Source organism: Balaenoptera borealis (genome assembly GCF_965194805.1).
Source record: "Balaenoptera borealis genome assembly, chromosome: 19".
In the NCBI taxonomy this organism is placed as follows: domain Eukaryota; kingdom Metazoa; phylum Chordata; class Mammalia; order Artiodactyla; family Balaenopteridae; genus Balaenoptera; species Balaenoptera borealis.
In genome coordinates, this window is record NC_138878.1 from 2,477,440 (window position 1) to 2,500,744 (window position 23,305).

At 51.3% G+C, this 23,305-nt stretch overlaps 1 protein-coding gene across 5 annotated transcripts in view; it reads left to right on the forward strand.

The window, feature by feature from the left end:
• Positions 1-23,305, forward strand: part of LOC309616381 (uncharacterized protein C16orf95 homolog) — a 515,949-nt gene that overhangs the window by 234,537 nt on the left and 258,107 nt on the right. For all 5 annotated transcript variants that reach the window (XM_082366941.1, XM_082366942.1, XM_082366943.1 and 2 more), the window contains exon 12: positions 15,787-15,899. The gene's annotated coding sequence lies outside the window, so the exon portion shown is untranslated. The remainder of the gene's footprint in view (positions 1-15,786; positions 15,900-23,305) is intronic.

Here is a 23,305-nt window from a genome sequence, read left to right on the forward strand (position 1 = left end):
GGGGTGCAGATCTCACTGAGATCCTGATTTCATTTCCTTTGGATATATAAGGTGGGTTCATTTTACATGTTAATGCTTTTCCAATCCACTGGGAACAATTGGATAAAATTCATCTAGGCCGATTGTTACACACAAGCCATCTCAAGTACAGGCACACTTATAAACTAAACGAAAAAAGAAACTTCAGGACTGCTAAGTCTGTAGCGTGTTTTTTGCCAAGTAACAGCCTCTCCGTTTGGGGAAATTGCCTACACTTTCCCTATACTCTTTTCTTTAAAAAAAGGAAAACAATTAAGACACAGAATTCAGAAGTACCTAGTGAATTCCAGGTCAGCAATTTAATGTCAGATATGAAGCCATTTCCTTGTAGACTCTCTGGTCTGTGGCGCTGGTTCCCTCCGGAGAACAGACAGCAGGCGATTCTGGCCAGACCTGGGACCGCTGCTTTCCAGCGACTTCCCTTGGTGGATCGTCACTCTGCCTGTGGCGGGATCTGCTCAGGTCCGTAAGGCTTGTGGCGAGTTGCTTCCGTCGATGGTGTTTGTGGTCCAGGGGAGGTGCTTTCTGTGAAATTAACTGCAGACAGTGGCGTGGGGGCTGGACTCCTCATAGCGTGTTTCTAGAGCTACATCATTTTCTTCTAAATGAATGTGGCCAGAGGAAAACAAAAATAAGGCAAATTCGAAGTGTGTGGCCTGAGCTGCCCCTTAAATGCCAGGAGTGAGAGGGCTGTGTCCAGAGAGGCCGTTGTGTGATCAGCACACGAGCAGAATCAGAGGGTTCACCTTGCGCACCGGAAGGGGGCTTGGCTGGACCAAAGAGAAGGCTCGCCTCTGATGTCAGCCTGGAACCGCTAACTGGTGGAGGAGACACGGGACAGACCAGCCTGAGGCTGCAGAGGGAGTGACTGGTGGAAGATTGCCATTTTTCTAACCCACACTGGTTGTCCCTGAGCTCGGGCACCAGTATTTTCTCCACGGAGCCAAAGTTGCACAACTGCTGTCCATGAGCATTTACTCCGAGCCCTCCCTGTGATGGGCAGTTTAGATGCCCGTCTCACGGGATCCTCTCAACAACTGCACAGCCCTAGGAGGCTGCTGTTACGATTATCCCCACTGTAAAGATGGGTAAACTGAGGTCAGAGCACTCAGTGACTCGATCAAGTCCACACGCCTTAGAGAGTCTCAACATACACGAGCACACTTGAGGCTCTCGAGAGTCCTGCGGGAAAAACCAACAGAACACCCCGCTTAGATGTCTGGAACCCGGCATTTCCTAATGAGAGCTGGGTGCAGATGAATTGTGCCCGGAGGCCCTCGTGGACGCGCATCTCTGCATGGGGCCGCTCACCTAAATGCCAGTTTAAGGCCCAGAAGGGCGGTGGGCGGGTTAGAAACACCGCCGCTGAAGCCCTCAGTGCAGTGCCGACTGTGCCGTCTTGATGACCAGTCTCGCTTTCAACCTTGCTGTGTTCGTTCCCTCCCCCGATGGACATCTGTTTGTGCAGCATTTACCATGTGCCAGGAGCTGCTGCCGTCGCGTCACACATTTGAACTCCTGTCACCCGCCTCGCAGTGCTGTGGGGCAGTCACGATTGCTGCTGCTTTGCTTAGGCCCAGAGACGCTAAGGAGGGTGCCCATGGTCACAGACAGCTGGCCGCTGGGATTTGGACCTGGGCCGAGCGGGGCATCTCAGCTGGCTGACCAGCGAGTCCCTCACTCGCTGCGTCCACCGAGGGCGTCGTCACAGGGCGGTCATTACCCCAAAGACAGATCGTGGCTGGCGGTCTAGCCGTCAGCCTCACACACCCCAGAGAGGCCAGGACGCGCCTGACTAAAATCCATTTAAGAAAATTAACCCTGCGGCTCTCGACCTGCTTTCAGTTCGTGGGCGGCAGGAGCTGCAAAGTTCTTAAAAGGTGCGAGGGTGGATTAATGGGGTCCATATGCCTGGGTTGAGAGTATCTTTGTGCTGGGTGGGCTTATCATCAAGCTTCTTAGGATAACAAAGGTGGGACAGTTCAAAAGACTGGCTCTCCAGACGCGGGGCTCTCACGGGGTCTCCCGCTCCAGCCCCGCTGAACAAATATTGTCGTCTTGCTGCTCCGCTTTGAGCCCAGGCCTTTGTCCCCCCCTCCCCGCCGCCTTTTTTTCTTTTCCTTTTTACCCTGACAGTGAAGCAGGACGTTTTGTGGGAAGCATCCCTGTAAAAGGACTGATTTATAACCCCATTTGGGAGTAAAACGATCTGTGATGCTCCATCCCTGGGCTGTGGGCGCCGTGGGATGAGCAGGGCAGGGGCTCGTCCAGCCTGACGGCTCAAGGCTGACAGCCCTCGGTGGAGGCACCTGCCTCATCTGCACAGCCCTGCCGGGGAGAGTGTCTGCTGGACAGACCAGCAGCTGGACTCCGGGCCGGGACACTGTCCTCCCAAGTGGCGCTGCCGCTCACTGGCTTGTTCTGTGAGAGACTCACAATCCATTGTGTGCAAACGCCCTGGGGGAAACACGCTTGTCCAGACTGGATGTCTATGATGCCTCAAAGATCAGACAGTCGCCACCTCTCTGCTTTGCTGCTACTCACCTTCTTCTAGCTGATACCTGAGCTGTGGTCTGTATTAGGTGGTTATTGTTTCCTGGTTTTGACAATGCACTTGACTTACAGATCCTCCTGTCTTGGTAAATGAGCATGTAAAGGCTCTGGGTGATCCAGTATTTGACTATAAATTAACTAAGACTCACTGACACCCACGGAGCACAAGGCTTTCCCCTGGGATGGGGTTAGTCATACTAGTAATAATAATGATAATGATGTTGCGTATTTGCATTGGATTCTGATGAAGGGTCTGTGTTTGGAGAGGAAGCCTTCTCCAGGAAGCCTCCTTGGTGCATGCCAACCTCAGAGTCAACTTTTCTCTCCTCCTTGCCGAACATCCAGTGGTTGTCAGATCCTGTTGCTTCTTCCTCCAGAACATTCTGAGGATGGGAAGTCCCCCAGTTCAGAGGAAGTGTGCTTCTCTGAGCCTCGGTTTCCAAACCCATAAAAATCAAGGAATTAATAAAAGTCTTTAAAGGGAAGCTTAGAATGAGTGATGAAGAGTCTTGGGTAGGTTGTGGCCCCAGGGAAGCCCAGTGAGACATGGCTTTCGTCACTGGCTGCTGTTGCTGCTGCTTCTCTGTGGAGCAACATTTGCCCGGACTGTTACGGTTTATTCATTTCCTGGGCCTGTTGCGAAGCCCTTCGGAGATCTTCTCGCCATATCTATCTAGCCTTTCCCTCCTCTGACTCCTTTCATATGTTCCTGGCCTTATCTTGGGTGCCCCCCAAAGCTGCGCCCTTGGGAGCTGGTGGTTTATTTGGGAGGTGGTGTAGGGTGCCAGGAGTGAGGGAGCGGGGAGGAGGAGGGTGTAAGGTTGAGGTCACTGGGGACAACGGGGACTCAGTCCTACCAGGACAGCCTAAGACGCTCACAGAACACCTCCCAGAGCTGTCTGCCCCGAAGACGGGGCCAGGGGTATTTGTCCATTGGTTTTCTTCCCTCGTTGGTCAACTCCTAACTTCCAGATGGTGCTCAGGGAGGCCGGAGGGGCCCCCTCCACAGCCTCCATGGCAAAGTGAGGACCTGCAGCCTCTGAGGCACGATGTGCTCAGCAGGAAGGGCCCCAGGCCTGTGTGGACAGTCCACCTGGCGTGGGCAGTCGGAGGAGGGGCTGGGTGGATGCGAGCTGGGGCAGCACATGTGCCCATGCCCCTCATGCTGGCTGATCGTCTCGGGGCTCTGGTCATGCCCCCTCCTGCTCATAAATCTGCTGGTCCCCCTTCTCCGCACCAGTGTTCCCCAGGGCTTGTCACAAAGAGCTGCTTGATCCAACAAGGCTGAGAAACACTGTGTTAAGCAAATGTGGATTCAATTCTCTACTGTAGGAATTCTCAGAGCCTTGATCCTGTTCACGAGCCTGGGATTTATTCAGAAGGAGGCAGGCAATAAAGCTTTCCCCCAATTTCCTGATTATAGAACTCTCACCTTATAGGTGCAGCTCACGGGACCCGAGTTTCCTGGGAGAAGTGCCAGTAGTAGAACTGCATCCAAAACCCTTAGTCTGAAACTCGAGACCCTTCGAGATCTTGGGGCCAGTGGTGTTTTCTAGTTGGAATTTCTGCCACCTCTCTTCCCATGTCGTCAACTCTGACAAAACTGGCTCTGCTTCACACTCCGTAATTTCTGACCTTGGAGCCTTTGCTCATGCTGTTCCTTCTACCTGGAATAGCATCTAATCTCCCGGATCAAGCTCTCCTTCAAGTCTCCACTCAGTTGCCATCGCCTCTCTGAGGCTGACTGAGATCCGGTGAAGCACAGAGCTGGCACAGAATGGTATTTGCAGCCCTTGAGACCCACCACCCACCCCTGTTCTGGTTTCTCACACACACGTCTAGTCTCCCTGCTAAGCCGTATGTGCTCCGGGGAAGGACTCGTGTCTGCTTTGCCAATCCTTGGTCAGTCCTCTCTCTAGCAGCCAGGCTCTGCTCTGCCACGCTGCAGTAACAAATAGCTCCCGGATCGCAGTGACGCAGCACAGCAAAAACCTACCTCCCACTCATGCCAAACCCACTGCAGCCTCAGGCAACCTTCCCGGGCAACCATCCTCCACGCGGTGACTCAGCGATTGAGGCTGATTACACCTAATTGCCCCATCCTTTCAACATGAGGCTTTCACATCTGCCACCAAGGGGAAGAGGGCACATGGCAACCAGCTTAAGGACCCCCCACCGCTCTTTACTGATTCGGCCTGGGAATCACCCACGTCACTGCGGCTCACAGACCTGCCAGAACCAGGCACGTGCCGCCCTCCCCAGGGGCAGGAGGGCTGAGAAGTGTAGTTTTCCTTGTGCCCCTGATAGTGTCTTGCACACCCACCTCCCTGTCCCTTGCCTGCACCCCACTCCAGCAAAAAGCTCAAAGCCCTGCTCTAGAAGGTGCCCTCAACCTGTTTACACAGTGGTGCGTAACTGCAAGGTGGCCTCTCCCTGTCTTTGGAATTCAGGGCCCTCACAACTGGAACCACTTACTGGGCATTTAAACACATGTTGTCTTGGCAGAGCCCTTGGAATGGCGTGTGTGGTTCAAATCTAGAACCGAAATGTGTCCCAAGAGATGCTTCATGAAAAGATGTTTCCCTGCCCAAATAACTGGGGAAACCCAGCTATCTATTTCTTGGAGATGCACAATGCACATAAGCATATTCAAGGCTCTGAAAAGCCCTGCAGTTAAAATATAAACACAGAAACCTGTATCAATTGCCTTAACCCAGCACTTCCCAAACCTCTACCTGCCTCGTGGGGTGGTAATGCAGGTTAATTTGATGATATGTACAATTAGCACTGTGCCTGGCAACTCACAAGCATTCAGTAAATGACAACTGGCACTGTTAACTCTCCCCAGGCCTCAGCTTTCCCACCCATAAAATGGGAGAGTTAGACACATGCACCCTATGTCTTCACCCCCCACATCTGCAGTGTGTCCGTATTTTCACGTCTTAGGGCTTGAATCATTCTGGGGCAGGGGTTTCTTGCGCGAATGCTTATATTCTCTTCTCTCGCAGAAGAAAATGTTTGAACTAGACTCATGGTTTTGGTCAGAGACTGACTTGCTGTGTGTCTTGCATAAACCACTTTCCTTTCTGGTTCTCATTTCTCTCATATCTAAAATTATGTGCTTGATTAAATGATCTCTAACATCCATTCTGTTCCTAAAAGTTAGGATGTCATGATTCTCTTCAGCACTGCCTAACCAGTTTGATTTCTGAGTTATTAGCATAATTCCGTATTCCCATTCCAGATTCTCTCTGCTTACCTGCTGAGATCTCTCAAGAATCTCACTTGTTCAGTAAGGAATTAGGTCCCTGGGAAAGAACATGCATTGTTGAAAATTCTTGCTAGAGTATAAATGCCTGATAGGGAACGATCTAGCCAGAAAGCCGTGTGATGGGGAGCAAAGGGTTAGAGTGAGGGAATGGCAGTGGGCTGGATGGGGGGAGAGGGCTGCCCCCGAGGGCTGGAAGTGGCATCTGGTCGGGTCAGTTAGCGTAAATGTAGTTTACTTCATCTGGGGATGGAAAAGTAAGAGGCAATTTAGCTCTGGTGATAGGGAGCACAGAGCCAGGAGTGGCCAGCGTGGAATTAATGGACACACCAAGCACTTGGAACTGGGCCTGGCATGTTTTTTGCAAGCCTCATCACTACAGAAAAGCAATTAGGAAATGCAGGGGAAGCTAAGAAGAAAAGTCACCTTCAATACGCCACTGCTGACACTGAGTGTGTGTCTTTGCATTTATGTTTTACCTGGTAGCTGTAGAAATAGGGAGCTGTGTGCAATCGCACGGGGTGTGCACTGCACAGCTCCATCCAGAGAGGTGAGGTTGAAAAGGCTCCCCCTAGAGGTGTGCAGTGTGCAACACGTATGCAGCAGTGGTAATATCCTCCATGACAGCCTCTTCCCACTTTTTAGCTGGGGTGTAAGCAAGTCCGTATTTCCTAGAACACACCTGAGGTTCTGCCCTCGGCCAGCTACTTGGCTCTTTGGGGGCTTCTCTGGGTATTGCCACCTTAGTTACCTCCAGGCCAGGGCTCTGGAAGAACAAAGCTGAAAGGGATTTGTTATTATTCTGCCCAATTAGTCTCTGATTAAAGGTTTAAAAGGTTTAAAAAGACAGGAGTGAGGGGGCAGCGGGAGGAAGAGGAGGGAGAGCGTGAGGGCTGTGTTTATGGAGCAATAAAAGGAACATTATGCTTCGAGGCTCTGCTAAATGTCTCCACAGAAGCCGACCCTCTTGCCAGCTAATTCAGGGCGTAATAAATACTAATCCCACAAAGGGGGCCCTTGGAAGCCATCGGAGCCCTATCTCCCTGTAATCAGAGCTCCATTAAGCGCCCGTCTTCCTGCACTCGGCGTCGTAGCCGACAGCCCTGCTGCCGGCCCCGTGCTAGGGATGTGGCAGCCTCGGAGCCGACCTGGCTGGCCCTCCCTCCACCTCCCCGCCCCCCTTGCTGCTCGCCAGCTGCCCTGTGTGCCGCCCGTCTCTGGGACACCCTTGCGAGGCCCCGGCTGCAGGCCGGCCCTCTGCTCCTATCACTGGCGCACTCCAGCGCTAGGTTCGGGTGGCCAGGGTGTCTCAGGAAGCCCCGTGGAGCCCCAGAAGCTCCGGGAGCTGTGCTAAGCCCGTCACGATGCCACCTCTTTCCCCTGCTGTCAGGGCCAGAATCTCCATCTTACAGCCGAGACAGGCCAGTGTGCGTAAGCCACCTGCCCCGGGGTTGCAGCCAGAAGTGATGGAGTGGGGCTTGGACCTGGGGCCCCTCTTAGCCCCTCAGCCACCTGCCGTAGAAGCTCCTGTTTGGAGAAGCCAGCACTCCCCCGCTGCAATGCATCCCAGAACCTTGCATCAAAATATGTATTTTTCCACTCCACAGGCATCCTAGCCCCCAAATACCCTCAAACATAGTTCTTGTATTGTGCAGAGGTCCGGAGGGCTCCTCGTATAGGCCATTGCATCGCTCTGTGCCTCAGTTTCCCCACCTCTGAGATGGGGCCGGCCCTGGCCCTACCCACAGGACTGTTGTGAGGAGTAACCGGGAGAGGGCAAGTACAAGATGACAGTGAATGCTCGGCGCCGTGACCGTCACAAGGGCCTGGCCGGGCATCCTCTGTAGCGCCTGCACACGCTCTTCCTCCTCCCCCTCCGTCCGCTTCGCCCCCTGTCATCCTGGGCCACACTGAAGTCGTGGTCCAGTCACGTGGCCCTCAAGGCTAAAAATAGCAGGGGGCCATCTAGGGGCTTCCCGATGACCTTCGTGGGTCCGGTCAAGTGTACGTGGCCTTCCTAAGCTAATTAGCCCGGCCTCTGACCCCTACACATCTGTATTCGGGTTCAAGGGGCGGGTGAGGTCCTGCTCCCTGAACAGCCGGATAAATGCAGCGGTCGACTCGGCATCCCATGGTCTGCTCTGCTGGCTGGGGCACTCTTGACTCAGCACTCCTGTCCAGAAGCCCCAGGGTGGGGCAGAGAAGACGGCCCCAAACCACAGGGCTCTCCCTGCCCTTTCACTTGGCGCTTTGGATGTCTCACCACACGCCCACCTCTGTGCTGCCCCTCCCAGAGGGGAAAGGGCTACTGGGTAGGTGATAGGCACCATAATGTGGACGGGGAGAGCTGGCACTAAGTCAGAGTCCTCCCTGAGCGGTGCTGTGTGGGCATGGCGCAGGGTCCTGGGGCCACAGCAAGCGCTGCACGCTGGGCGCTCACAGCAACAGAAATGTCCTCTCCCAGCTCCGGAGGCCGGAGTCTGAGATCAAGGGGTCGGGAGGGCTGCACTCCCTTGGAGGCTCGGGGCGAGGGGGTGGGGGGCGGTTCTTCATGTCTCCTCCAGCTCCTGAGGGCTCCAGGTGTCCTTGACTTATGGCTGCATCACTTCAATCTCTGCCTGCCTCTGTCTTCACATGGCCTTCTTACGCATGTCTGTCTGTGTCCCCTCTGCTTACAAGGACACCCTCATCCAGTGTGACCTCATCCTAGCTACATCTGCACAGACCCTATTTCCAAATAAGGTCACATTATCAGGTTCTGGAAAGACATGAATTTGGGGGGGAACACTGTTCCACCCCATACACGCCTTTGTTCTCTAATATTTTATTCCCACTTCCCAGGGGAGGAAACTGAGGTTTAGACTGGTAAAGCAGTCATCAGGCCAAAGTGAAACTTTAAACCCATCAGGTTCCATGGCCCTGCTCTCAGCCTGCACACATCCCACTGGCCACACAGTGAAGCTTTCTGGGAGTTTGACCACTAGAACGGGGTGGGGGGTGAGGGGGTGTCAAGGTCAGGAACTCCGCAGGAATCCAGAGCGTCTGGGGCCGAGAACTGGATTCTAAAGGAACTTTAAAGGTGTGATTTGAACCAGAGGGTAAGCTTTCTATCATCATCATCAGATCACTCATTTACACGACAGAGGAACATAGTGCCTGGCAGTGTAAGCCCCAGGTCAAGCTGCCCACGAGTGGAGTAGAGGGCACCCCAGTGAAGGGTCGGCGAGGGCTCTAAAATAATACCTGCTTTATACATCTGTTATGCAAATTCAAATGTCCGTCGTGTGTGATCTTGGGCAAATTACTTCATCATGCTGCCCCTGAGTTTCCACATCTGTAAAGTGGGGGGGGCCATAGATAGACCTCCTGGGGTTCACTGGGTTCATCTCTACAAGGCCCTGGAACACGACGAGCGTGTCATACTTATTGGCACTTCGACCCTCGAACTCGGCGCCTTAGGAAGCATTTCTGTTAGCATCTGCCTTGGGCTTTGTCTCAGGTGAGGCACGGAGGGTCCAAAGCGCAGACATAAGCCTGGCTCGGAAGGACTCTCAGCGTTTTGGTCCCATCCAGAGAAGGAGGCAGACAGAGCCCGACTCATTCTCCCATTTTCTGGATGAGGGAACTGAGGCTCTGGGGTGGGGGGTCAGGGGGGCGTCCCTTCTCTCATGGGGCTTCTCAGTGTCCCATCTGTAAGATGGGTGTAAGAGCAATACCTGCATCCTAGACCTGCTGTGCAAGTTCAAGAAGCTGATTCAGCATCAAACAGTTCATGCAGGATGCTGCCTGGTGCACGGTAGGCACCCAATAAATAGGGCCTGCTATTGGCTACTGTGGGGCAGCAGGGTACATAGAGGCTGGAGCTGAGTGAGAGGGGTGGTGAGGAAGGCCCCTTAATCCAGACTCATGCAGGACCCCTGAGCCATCAGCCCAGGATCAGGGACCACCAGTGTCACTGGGGGAGAGTGTGCCCCCTTGAGGGTCAGGACCCCCTGTAGGACAGCCAGCCTAGGGGTGGGGGATATCTCAGGCCAAGACCTGGGAACTGGAGTCTTTCTCAGCAAAGCTCAGGTTCAAAAGTTCAAGCCTGCTGCTCTCCAGAAGGCAAAACGGAGGCCACAGACCCTCTAGCCACTGCGGCTGCCGCCCCCCAGATTCTGACAGCAGCCAGTGCCACCATTTTTCAGGAACCGCTCAAGCAGGGATGGCTGGCTGGTCAAGAATATTCTGCTCCTGCCGTTCCGGGCATTGTTAGTGAGCAACAGAAATGACATGAGAATCTTTTTTGTTTATAAAATTCTGAAAGGAACCTTTGCTCACAAAGTCTGCCGTTCCCTCTGAGCACGCACACCAAGGCTTTAAAATAAAACACAGGGCATCTCTCTGTCAGTGCACACGTTTATTTACCATCTTTTAAGCACCTACTGTATATCCAACACTGTTCTAGAACTTGGGGATACAGCAGTCAACAGCCCAAGACGCCTGCCCTGTGGAGTTTGTGGTCCCATGACCGACCCTGTTATTTTCAGTGGGTGCAGGCTCCGGCTGTTGGGGGGTGTGCCGTGCAGAGCACAGGAACTCGGGCCCGGGAGGTGTTCTTCGTGCAGCCGAGGGCTTTACCTGCGTCTCCGGGGCTCGTCTCGCGAAGATGCAGATCCTGCTTCCGTGGCTGGGGTGGGGGGTCTGCATTTCCCATGGGCTGTCGACACTGCTGGTGCACAGACCGCACCGAGCAGCCCCCCGTCCACAGGGGTGTCCTCCCCGGGGTGGCAAGGGCACGCTGGCCTAGAGGAGGTTTTGCGAAGCCCAGTCTGAGTGCAGGACCTGGGATCGTGGAGACCCCACTCCTCCACACCTTGAAGAAGCGAGTGTGCCCCTCTGATGTGACCGTGTGTACTGTGGGCCGAGGTTTCAGAGACTTCTCAGAAGGCCTTTGGGGCAAGGAGCAACCATCCGCCTACATGGGCCGGCCAGGCCACCTCCTGGCTCACCCCTCAGGAGCCAGCTCACATTCCAGAGGAAGGAGGTCTTTCTGCCCAGGGCGATTTATTGCTGAGCAATTTGTAACTAATTAGCCAGCGTGCAGTGATTAGACGCTTGCATAATAATTGCAGGTAATTGCCTCTTGACACTGCGAGCAGGATCCACTGGCCAGCTCTGAATGTCTTTTCAAATTAACTTGACTGTCTTGGGAGGCCCTCCGAGGGAGCGCCTACATCCCAGTTTCTCTGACACTCTCGGGTGAAGTCCTGCCTGGGGGATCGTCGAGTGGGTGCCAGGCTCTGACAGCGACTCCAGGCCTCCCTCAATTGGTTCCAGATGCAGCCCTCCAGCAGGCCTCCAGTTCTATAAATAGCTTGCCCAGTCTGGGCGCTGTCAGCAGAGACGGACAGCTCGGCCGTCCTGCGGGGCCCTCGTGTGCGGGGGGAACACTGAACCCGTCAGGCATCAGGGGCCACACACCACTGCCCTCTTCTCCTCCCCTTCCTTCTACACAGGGTAACACCTGAATTCTAACGTTGAGCTCTGTTTCCCCAGTAATCAGAAGTTTGCCTTCCCAGCTGCCTTTGGGGTGTTTTCTCTCGAGCTGGGAGAAGGAGGGGAGGGTCATAAAGTGAACTCCAAGAGAACAGAAACCACCATGCCTCGTTCAGGACAGTGTCCCCGGGTCCACAGCCGAGCCCCACAAAGACGTATTGTTGGAGCATTACCCCTCAGAGGAAGAAGCCGGGGTAGTCAGCGTCCCCGGACACCACTGCCTCTGGAGGTGACTCCGGGTGACGGTCAGCCTGCCGGCGCATTCTCCGCCTGGGGCTCCCCTGGGGCTCCCCTGACAGCCTGTGTGCTATGAGTGGGAGGACAGCCGTCAGAAGCTGCAGCGCGGAGGTCCGAGCCGGGCCTGAGCACCGAGATGTCAGGATGGAGACCCCGCATTCCTGGCTGGCCCTGCTCTGCTTTCTGGCCACGTTTTAAAGACAGCCAGGCTCTGGGTGGTACATGTGGCAGACATCAACTCTGGAGACTGCTTTTGTAGAAATCATTCAAAATGGATGGTTTCCCTCACTTTCCTGCCGTGCTTACACAGAGGCGGGGGTGGGGGCGGTTGGCCCCGAACGCTTTGAGCTGCCTCTCCCCCTCCCCCCTCCCCCTGGATACGTGGATCTATAAACACGTCAGGAGGACAGTTGTAAAAGAGATGGATTTTGCTTCCCAACAGTATCCCCATGGGTCTGTCTCCAGATAATTCACGACTAGCATTTATGGTCAGGGTCCTCGGCCGTATGTCCAGCACCATACGACCCAGGGGTGAGGGCGTGGCTCACCCGCGGGCCCAGACCCCGCCTCTGCCCCCACCAGCTCCATTTGCCTGGAGCAAATTCCATACTATCTCTGTGCCTCGATCTCCCTACCAATAAAAGGAGGATAAAAAATAGAATGTTTATAAGTGGCGTTTATGATGTCAGGTGTGTGGCAAGCTCTTAATAATTCTTACTTGTTGTTATTGGTCAGATGGAAACATTTCTGTAGAACGTGCGGGATCAACACACATTGGAGGCATTTGGAACCTGGCAGGCCATGTAGGGAGCGAGTGAGGGGGGTGGAAATAAGGATGGGGTAAAGCTTCTGAATGTAGATCTTTTAAATTCGGGGCCATGTAAATGAGTTTCCTATTAAAAATTATAAACATCGTTGAAGTCCATTGTCCTGCAGTATGCATTCTAGGATAGAGCCGTTTTACTTTTTATTGGGGTAGACGCGTATTCAGTAACGGGAACATGTTTAAGTGTACCCCTCAGTGCATTTTTCCTTGGCAGGTGCATACCACATAACCACTGACCAGACCAATGTCCGGAACAGTTTCAGCCTCCGGCAGGCGCCCTCCTGCCCGTTCCAGCCAATATCACCCCCCTCCACAGTGAGGAAACTTCTGTCTGATTCCACACCCTGGACTAGCCTTGTTCGTTCTCCTCTCTCTCTCTCTTTCCAATATATATTTTATTGGAGTATAGTTGATTTACAATGTTGTGTTGTTTCTGGTGTGCAGCACAGTGATTCAGTTATACACACACACACACACACACACACACACACACACACACACACATATTTTCAGATTCTTTTCCCTTATAGGTTATTACAAAATATTGAGTATAGTTCTCTGTGCTATACAGTAGGTTCTTGTTGGTTATCTATTTTATATATAGTAATGTGTATATGTTAATCCCAACCTCCTAATTTTTCCTCCCCTACCCCTTTCCCCTTTGGTAACTGTTAGCTTATTTCCTATGTCTGTAGATCTATTTCTGTTTTAGAAATAAGGTCATTTGTATCTTTTTTTTATAAATTTACTTATTTTATTTTATTTATTTTTGGCTGCATTGGGTCTTCGTTGCTGTGCGTGGGTTTTTCTCTAGTTGCGTCGAGCAGGGGCTACTCTTCGTTGAGGTGCATGGGCCTCTCATTGAGGTGGCTTCTCTTGTGGCGGAGCACGGGCTCTAGGCACGCGGGCTTCAGTAGTTGTGGCTCACGGGCTCTAGAGCACAGGCTCAGTAGTTGTGGCGCACAGGCTTAGATGCTCCGAGGCATGTGGGATCTTCCTGGACCAGGGCTTGAACCCGTGTCCCCTGCATTGGCAGGCGGATTCTTAATCACTGCACCACCAGGGAAGCCCCTGTATCTTTTTTTTTTAAAGATTCCACATATGAGTGATACCATATAACATTTGTCTTTCTCTGTCTGGTTTACTTCATTTAGTATGATAATCTCTAGGTCCATCCATGTTGCTGCAAGTGGCATTATTTCATTCTTTTTTATGGCTGAGTAATATTCCATTGTATATATGTGTACCACATCTTCTTTATCCATTCATCTGTCGATGGACACTGAGGTTGCTTCCATGTCTTGGGTATTGTAAATAGTGCTGCTATGAACATTGGGGTGCGTGTATCTTTTCGAATTAGGGTTTTCATCTTTTCTGGATATATGCCCAGGAGTGGGATTGGTGGATCCTCTATTTTCTGTTTTTTAAGGAACCTCCACACTGGACTAGTCTTGTTGGTTCTTGAATTGCCCGTGATGGGGCCATACTGAGTGTTTTCTTTTGTGTTGGCTTCTTCGCTCAGCAGAAGGCCTGTGAGAATCATCTGTGTTGTTGCATCATAGAGGGTACTATATTTTAAAGGACTTATTTGGAGGCCTTTGTCAATTGCTTAACTAACATTTTATTCCATGAAACTTCCAAGGGAAATGCCTTTAAAAAAAAATCACTTCTAGGTGCCAGGAACAGTGTTAGGCTTCTTCCTGTGATCCTTATAATATTAAATCACCTGGTTGTCACAAATATGTATATTTATAGTGCATCTCAAAGACACAAATCACCCAGATGAACTCTAAAGTAAGGAAACAACACCAAGCCAAAACACGTCAGCTAACCACAGGGGCCACACGTGCAAGAGCTCTGGGGAATCACAGAAACCTCCCCCTGAAGGTGTTCAGACCTGGAAGGGAATCGCCATCCATCTGTCGACACTTGTTTATTGAGCACCTACTATGTGCCAAGCACTGTTAGGTCCTGAGGTCCCATCAGCAAGCAAGTCGTCCCTGGGTAGTGAGTGAGTGGCTGGCTGCGTCCAGTAGCAGGAAATTGTGGCCATGTGACCCACCTGTCTCTCTGTCTTGAATATATATGTATATCCCGTACGTATATATATGTCTGTCTACTTACTTATTTTAAGGAATTGGCTCATGTGGTTGTGGAGGTGGGTAAGTCCACAGTCGGCAGGGTGGGCCGGCATGCTGAAGGCGCAGAGAAAAGTTAGTGCTGTAGCTCAAGTCTGAAGGCCGTCTGCTGGCAGAAGTCCCTCTTGCTCTGGGGAAGTGAGTCTTTTGTTCTATTCAGGCCTTCAACTGATTGGGTGAGGCCCACCCCCATTATGGAGGGCAATCTGCTCTACTCAAAGTCTACAGATTTCAGTATGAATCACATTTAAATTTTCCAAATTTTTCCGGACTGGTGTTTGACCAAATATCTCAGTACCGTGACCCAGCCAAGTGGACACATAAATTTAACCCTCCCAGCAGTTCTGTTTCCCAGAGCTTCACAAACTGCTCCATGGACCCCAGAGATCCCATAAAGGGGTGTGAGAAGGGCAGGGTGGAGGTCGGGGGGCAGAGCCTGGGCCCCTCAACTCTAGCTGCGAGCAGTTTTGCTACCTAAAGGCCCCCCAAGCATCCTCTGCTCGTGTCCCAGCCCACACCTTACAACCCCACAGCTTTGCCCTGTCTCACCTCTGCACGCCTGCTTCTTGCTCTCCATCTCCTGGGCTTCTGGATGGCTCCTGTCGCAGCCTCATGCTTTTAGAAGTCACCTAACAATCGGAGGCATTTCTCTGCCTGCCTGGCCTCCCTAGTCTAACCTGCTCCTTCTTCCTGGAGTGGGTCGTCTGTGCCGTTTCTGTCTATGCCTCTGGCTCCCCTGGACCTTGAGAAGGGTCTTCCTCAGGCCGTGCTGCTGCCGCAGCCCAGGGTGGACACACCGACCGGGTCATCTCAGCTCTAGATCCCTCTAGCCTGCCCACCACCCACGGTCACACTTGCCTCACCCCTGAGCGTGGGAATGAAAACCACGGCATGAAGCCACATAGAGGGGACGGCTCGTCCCTTGTGCTGACTGCTCGGTTCCTCAGTGACTGTCCACCTGGAGTGGACGAGGAACGTAACAGCAGACCCCACCTCCGGAGTCTTAGAGGAGACGGAATACAACACTTGCGCTTGCGTGCGAGATGCTTCTCTACGTGGGTCCTGAGGGCTCCCTGGGGAAAAGGCACTGTACTGAGTGAGGATGTTACAGGTGTTATTCTTTAAACTTTTATTGAAGTTGTATGTGCATATCTGTAACTCTAATATCTACGTATCTTTACATCTAGATTTGTATATAAATTTTCACACCCTGAGCGCACCGTGATCCAGAAGAAGCTCACTGTCCACGCCTAGGCCCCCACCCCGCCAGACAGATGCTCCCCGACTCCCAGCGCCAGAGGTGAGTCTCGCCGATGGGGCACAGTGCTAGTGGCCACCCAACAGTGCCTGCGCTGTGCTGGGCTTGTCCCTCTCACGGTGTCCATGCAGGCTGAGTTGTCTCCTGCAGTGACGCTTTGCTCCTTGTTGCTGTAGGGTCTCCATTACATGAGCATCACAGGACTGACCTGCTGCCTCCTCCCTGGACGCGGGGGTGGGGGGCGGTCTAGCTGGGGCAGGTTTGGTGGACACACGGGCCGAGTCTGGCAGGGGGGGCACCCAGGAGAAGTAGTGCTGGCACAGGGCACATGAGCTCTGCGTCACTAGAACGTCTTACTGCTCTGAATCCTCCTGCCAACCTTGAGATGGGTTTCATGTGTTATCGGGTGTTGTTTACACACGAGGACCCCAAGGCACAAGAGGGTGAAAGCCGTGGCCTGGGTTCGCTCTCGTAAGTCGAGGAGCTGGGCTCCATCTCAGGCAGTCAGATCCCGGACCCCGGGGGTGAACTTTTAACCATCTCGATATGCTGGGACAGACACGCTGGCCCCACTTAAAGGGAGAGCCGGGTCACTCTTGCTCTGAAAGCCTTGATCTGTATCTTAAACTCACAACTTCCTCTCATGAAGGGGGTCACTCTCTAAGGACACGGCCCTTCTGTAGGAGAAAAGAATATTTTTAGCACACCCGGGATCAAATTTTGGCTCAGCGACCCAGTAGCTGTGTGACCCTGGGCAGCTTCACGTGAGCAGATAACGAGATAAACCACACATCGTGAGGCTTCATGCAATGGCTCCTTTTGATATTCTCCTCAGATCCCCAAATAAAGAAATTTTGCTTATGATTAAGGAAAAGTTCCTGAACCACTGGAAGCAAGCCAAGATCTGTCATCCCTTTTTTTTTTTTTTGGCATTTATTTGGGAAGACTGTCCCTGTAAGACTTCAGATTAGCACCAGAACATGGCGTGAACATAGTAGAGCATGGCATGAACTGATCTGCTTAATGTTTTCAGTGCTCTTGAATTTTAATACCCTGAAACTATCTCCTTTCTCCCTCACAAAAGAGTTAATATTTAAACTGATAAAAATAAACAAGACAAAATGGAATTCATTGTAGAAAGATTAGTTTTGCAGGTAACTTTTTCACAAGTGAGCCTTAAAGTTCTCTTGCTTGATTTCACACCAGGGAAGGCTGTTGTAGAGTCCACCTGAATTGGGGGTACAGACTCTAAGGAACCTGTGTAAGAAAATATGGATGCAGTCTAGCTATAAGAGGCTTCCAACTCTGACATTGAAGGACAGGTGGGGTGCAGATAGCCGGACGTGAAAAAAGAACAGCAATAGTGATGGAGAAAAATTGTCTCTATGTATCATAGGGCTATTCATGTGTTCATTCATTCATTCACTCATCCATCTATCATGCATCCGTCATCCTTCCTCCCTCCCTCCCTCCCTCCCTTCCTCCCTCCCTTCCTTCCTGCCTTCCATCCACCCATCATCCATCCATCCATCCTTCCTTTCTCCCACCCATTCATCGACATGGCTCACTTCCTCACTGCTTTAGGTTTATACTCAAAGATCACCTTCTCAGAAAGCCCTTCTCAGTCCACTCTAGAATTTTAAACTCTAGTGACCCCCCCAATTTCGTATGTTCCTCCTCAGTTTTCTGTTTTTCTTTTTAAGTTGAAGTATTGTTGACTTAAAATATTATATTAGTTTCAAGTGTACACTGTAGTGATTCAATATTTTTATACATTACACACCATATAAAGTTATTACAGTATTTTTGACTATATCCCCTGTCCTGTACATTACATCCCTGTGACTTACCTATTTTATAACTGGTAGTTTGTACCTCTTAGTTCCCTTCACCTTTTTCGCTCATCCCCCTACTCCCCTCCCATCTGGCAACCACTGGTTTGTTCTCTGTATCTGTGAGTCTGTTTCTATTTTGTTATATTTGCTCATTTGTTTTACTTTTTAGTTTTCACATATAAGTGAAAACATCCAGTATTTGCCTTTCTCTATCTGACTTATTTCACCTAGCACAGTACCCTCCAGGTTCATCCATGTCGTTGCAAAAGGCAAGATTTCATTCTTTTTTATGGTCGCATACTATTCCTATGTCTCTCTCTTTATATCTATCTGTCTATATCACCTCTTCTTTATCCATTCATCTGTCAATGGATACTTAGGTTGTTTCCATAACTTGGCTATTATAAAGAATGCTAAAATGAACATTGGTGTGCATATATCTTTTTGAATTAGTGTTTTCATATTCTTCAGATAAATACCCAGAAGTGGAATTGTTGGATTATATGGTAGTTCTATTTTTAGTTTTTTGAGAAGCCTCCACTGTTTTCCATAGTGGCTGCACCAAGTTACACTCCCACCAACAGTGCACAGGGGTTCCCTTTTCTCTGCATCCTCACCAACACTTATTGTTTCTTGTCTTTTTTTTATATATATATAAATTTACTTATTTATTTTTGGCTGCGTTGGGTCTTCGTTGATGCGCGCGGGCTTCCTCTAGTTGCGGCGAGTGGGGGCTACTCTTCGTTGCAGTGCACAGGCTTCTCATTGCGGTGTCTTCTCTTGTTGCGGAGCACATGCTCTAGGGCATGCAGGCTTCAGTAGTTGTGGCTCATGGGCTCTAGAGCGCAGGCTCAGTAGTTGTGGCGCATGGGATTAGTTGCTCCATGGCATATGGGATCTTCCCGGACCAGGGCTTGAACCCGTGTCTCCTGTATTGGCAGGCGGATTCTTAACCACTACGCCACAAGGGAAGCCCTCTTGTCTTTTTGATAATAGCCATTCTGACAGGTGTGAGATGTTATCTGATTGTGGTTTTGATTTGCATTTCCCTGATGATTAGTGATGTTGAACATCTTTTCATGTGCCTGTTGACCATTGGTACGTCTTCTTCGGAAAAATGCCTGTTAAGTTCCTTTGCCTATTTTTCAAATTGGATTTTTTGGTTGTTTGATACTGTTTGGATGAGTTCTTTATATATTTTGGATATTAATCCTTTATCAGACATATCATTTGTAAATATCTTCTCCCATTCAGTCAGTGGCCTTTTCATTTTGTTGATGGTTTCCTTTGCTGTGTAAAAGCTTTTTAGTTTAATGTGATCCCACTTGCTTATTTTTGCTCTTGTTGCCCTTGCCTGAGGAGACAGATCCAAAAAAATATTGCTAAGACCAATGTCAAAGAGCGTACTGCCCATTTTCTTCTAGGAGTTTTATGGTTTCAGGTCTTACAGTTACGTCTTTAATCCATTTTGAGTTTATTTTTATATATGGTTAAGAAAGTAGTCCAGTTTGATTCTTTCACATGTAGCTGTCCAGTTTTTCCAGCAGCATTTATTGAAGAGGCTGTCTTTTCCCCATTGTATATTCCTGCCTCCTTTGTCATAAATTAATTGAACATATAAGTGTGGGTTCGTTACTGGGCCTTCTGTTCTGTTCCATGGATCTGTGTGTCTGTTTTTGTACCAGTACCATGTTGTTTTGATTACTGTAGCTTTGTTAGTTTGAAGTCAGGGAAAGTGATATCTCCAGCTCTGTTCTTCTCTCTCAAGTTTGCTTTGGCAATTCGGGGTTTTGTTTGTGCATTTTAACTGGCCATGCGTCTGCTCTTTAATATTCTTAGCACTTAGCACGCTGTAGAACATATTTCAGTTATCTCCCTGTTTACTGAATGCATCCAGCCAGAATGAGAGCCTGAGAGCTCAGGACTTAGAACAGCCTGGCACACAGTAGATACTCAGAGTTACTTGTTGTCAAGTCCAATCAAATCTGCCCATTCCATTCACTCACTGAGCACCTGCCATGTGCCTGGCACTGAGCTGAGCCCTGGGGCTGCCGAGGAGATATGGTAGGCCCTGAGCACACAGAGGAGGGGCAGGGGCATCAGAACTGAGCCCCGGAGGCCGAGCCAAAGGCCGGCAGGTGTGGAAGAGTCTTAGGAGGGCTCCAGGAAAGAGTGACCACCAGCCTGCACACGGGACACTGGTCACCAAGAGGACCTCAAGCAGGTGGGCCTGGCTGGCGAAGATGAAGCTGGCGAGGTGAGCGGAGGCCAGACCCGAGAGCACTGAGCGGGCCTCGGACTGACCCTGGGGGCGCTAGGGAGCCCCTGGAGGTTCTCAGGGGCAGGACACGAATGGGTGGAGAAAGCGGTGGTGGGCACTGCGAGCAGGACCTGCCCCTGCGGAGCTCCTGGACCTCGGCTCCCTGCCCGCCCCCCACCTCCGTCTTCAGAAGCAGATGTTGCTCCAGGTGTTCCCGCCTCCTTGGCTGTGCTTGTCCACACGGAGCTGCTTCCAGCCCGGCACATGCCCAGGGCCCCCTTCAGAGGCCTCTCGTTTTCGCCTGCTTCCTGCTTCCGCTGGGCTTCCAAAGGCCTTCTGTCCTCAGTGCAAGCTGCCCAGGGGCTGCCCGACAGCTGGGATGTGGCTGCTGACAGCCAGAGCCAGAATCAAGCCGGCGGTAACGGCCGTATTCACCACGCACGCCTCCTGTGCTAGGACTGTGGCTCTTATTCCCAACGCCGTCCGTTAGGGATAAATGCGATTTTTCCCCCTTTTGAAGATGAGGAGGTTTGGCTCCGAGGAGTTAAGTAACTTCCCCAAGCTCTCCCTTGGTCAGCGGCAGAGGTCGCGTTCCAGCGCAGTGGGGCGGCCCTGACACGCCCCTGACCATTGCGCCAAGTTGCCTCCTCTGCTTGATGGGGACTTGGGCCTGGCCCGTCACTCAGCAGACACATGGCGCTGGGAGCGGATGGAACGCTGCCGACGTCCTGCGGGACTGGATGGGACTTCTCTTGCCCCGCCCACCCCCCACGGCAGAGGAAGTGCGTCCCAGCTCAGCGACGGGGCTACTGCAGGGATGGGAAGGTTGGCACAGAGGCCTGCGCTTGGGAGGAGTATTCTGTGCCTGCCCAGGCCTCCCATGCGCATTACCCCCGGCTCGGCTGGTCAGAGGCCTCCCATACCGTCATCTCTGCTTACGGGAAGCACCCAGTTTTGTGTGTTTGGAGGAAGGGCATATATCACAGAAGTTTCTGTAGAGGCAGCTGCACTCAAAGCTGCAGCCACCAGGTTGGCACTTCCCTTCTGCTCGGAGCTGGGTGAGGCAAGTCGTGCCAGTGACCCTGCAGTTAGTTGGTCTGTCAATGTCCTGGGGCTGCTGTAGCAAAGACACAAACTGGGGGGCTTAAAGCAACAGACGCTTATTGCCCCACAGCCCTGGAGGCCGGAAGTCTGAAATCAAGGTGTCACAGGGCGGTGCTCCCGCTGGAAGCTCTAAGGGAGGATGCTTCCTGCCTCTCCCAGCCCCAGGTGGCCCTTGGTTTGGGGCCACTTCACTCCATCTCTGCCTCTGTCACCACGACTCCCCTCTGTGTGTGTCTCAGATCTCCTTCTTCTTATAAGGACACCTGTCATAACGGATTTAGGGGTCATCCTAATCCAGCTTGACTTCATTTTTCCTAATTACATCTGCAAAAGCCCTATTTTCAAATAAGGTCACATCCACAGAGACCAGTCTTAGGACTTGGCCGAATTTTTCTTTGAGACGGGGTTTCTCCCACTGGCGTTGTCTTGGTGAAGCTCTGGGCAGAGTGGGCGCCAAGGGCCCTACTGGCATTCCGCAGTCCTTGAGGCTCTTCTCCTTACCGAGTGGTAAGACCGTCGGCTCCCCCTTCATGGACGCGCGCACTCCCTGTCTCTAAGATGAGGAAGTTGAACCAGGCTCAGGGTTATGTCCCTGGATGTCCATCCCAATCCCTCAGAGAGCGTTTGAAAAGTACAAATGGCTGGGCCCCACATACTCCATCTCTACTGAGTCAGAAAGCCCTGCAGCTCGGGAGGAGTGGGACTGATCATGCATCCATAAGAGTGTGAGTTCCGCAGGCGATTTCAAAGCATCCAGTCTAGAGATCACTGTTGGAAAACTTCCGGTGCAAGTCTTCTCCAGGAATGTTTTCAAGCTTGGGCATTCTGGAATTCTGTGGGATGTACATGTCTCCCACAGAGCAGGCAGTTAGTGTAAGTCTCGAGCCTGGGAACTGGTTCCAGGACTGTGCAGTACCCTTAATCAAAACTCTTTAGAGAAACACTGAAATTTCAGTAGGAAACACATATCGAACACAACATCAAGGAATTTTTAATGTGACCAGAAAGTCAAAATTTGCTTTAAATTTCAGTCATTTTGGGGCAGAGACCATTGGCAAGATGTTAGATGTATTTCTTAACACGGTGTGAATATTGTGCTAATATTTTTTTCGGTGTTTTGGCTGAGGTCTTCTTTATGGTGATGGTCCCCACATAGGACGTACAAGTGATGTCACTAAGTCTCCCTCAAGTATGAATAACATTGGACCCTGCAGCAAAATGACAGTAATTGACCCCAAATATACTGATAATGAAAAAGTATATTTTTAATTTTTCTGAAAATTTGGCGTTTGTTCATTATAGCTATCTTGATGTCACAATAATATTTAAGTATTTAATCGCTTATTCTAAAGAGAGCAACACCTAAGATTGTGGCCATCGAGAAGAACCACCTCTGATGAGCCGTCAGGCAGATGGTGTCCCAATGCCTTGCGCTGCCACTCGTCTGGGCTCCCAGGCTGGCTCTCCAGTCTCCTTCAGCGCCCCTCCCACCCGACATCTGTTTTAGCTCCACCACTGATCTGTCTTTCCCGAGTCAGGCCCTCGTGATGGATTGTACCACGTGTCTACCCGTCAGTCACCAGGCAGCCGGTGGGCTCACACAGGGGGACTCCAACTGGGTCATCTTAAGGCTCCAAGTAATTTACCATGTCTGGCCCTCTTCTCTGTTAATACCGAGTGGAAAAACAGTTTGCAGTGGGGTCAGTCGCTTACCGGGCCCCTCAGCGGACGTCTGAGTGAGTCCATTTAATGGAGAAGGCCTCTCGATGCATGTTTAGATTCCATGCCGGTTGCCCCTACATCATCATCATCGTGACGTTTACTTTATTAAGTAGAAGAATATTCATTTCTCATACCTTATCTTAGCATCATTCGTGGGTTTATATTAACAATATGGTGCCACCCCATTCCCTATAGACTGAATTCTGTCCCCCTCCCCAGATTCATATGTTGAAGCCCTTACCTCCAATGTGGTGGTGCTTGGAGATGGGGCCTTTGGGAAGGAATTAGAATTAGAGAGGTCATGAGGGCAGGGCTCTCTTGATGGGATTAGTGTCCTTGTAAGAAGAGGAAGAGACACAGGGAGAAGGCGGCCATCCACGTGCCAGGAGAAGGGCTCTCACAGAACCTGCCCATGCTGCCACCCTGATAGTGGCCTTCCTGGGCTCTAGAATCGTAAAAAGATAAATGTCTGTTGTTTAAACCACCGGTCTCTGGTGTTTTGTTGCAGCAGCCCAAGCAGACTAAGA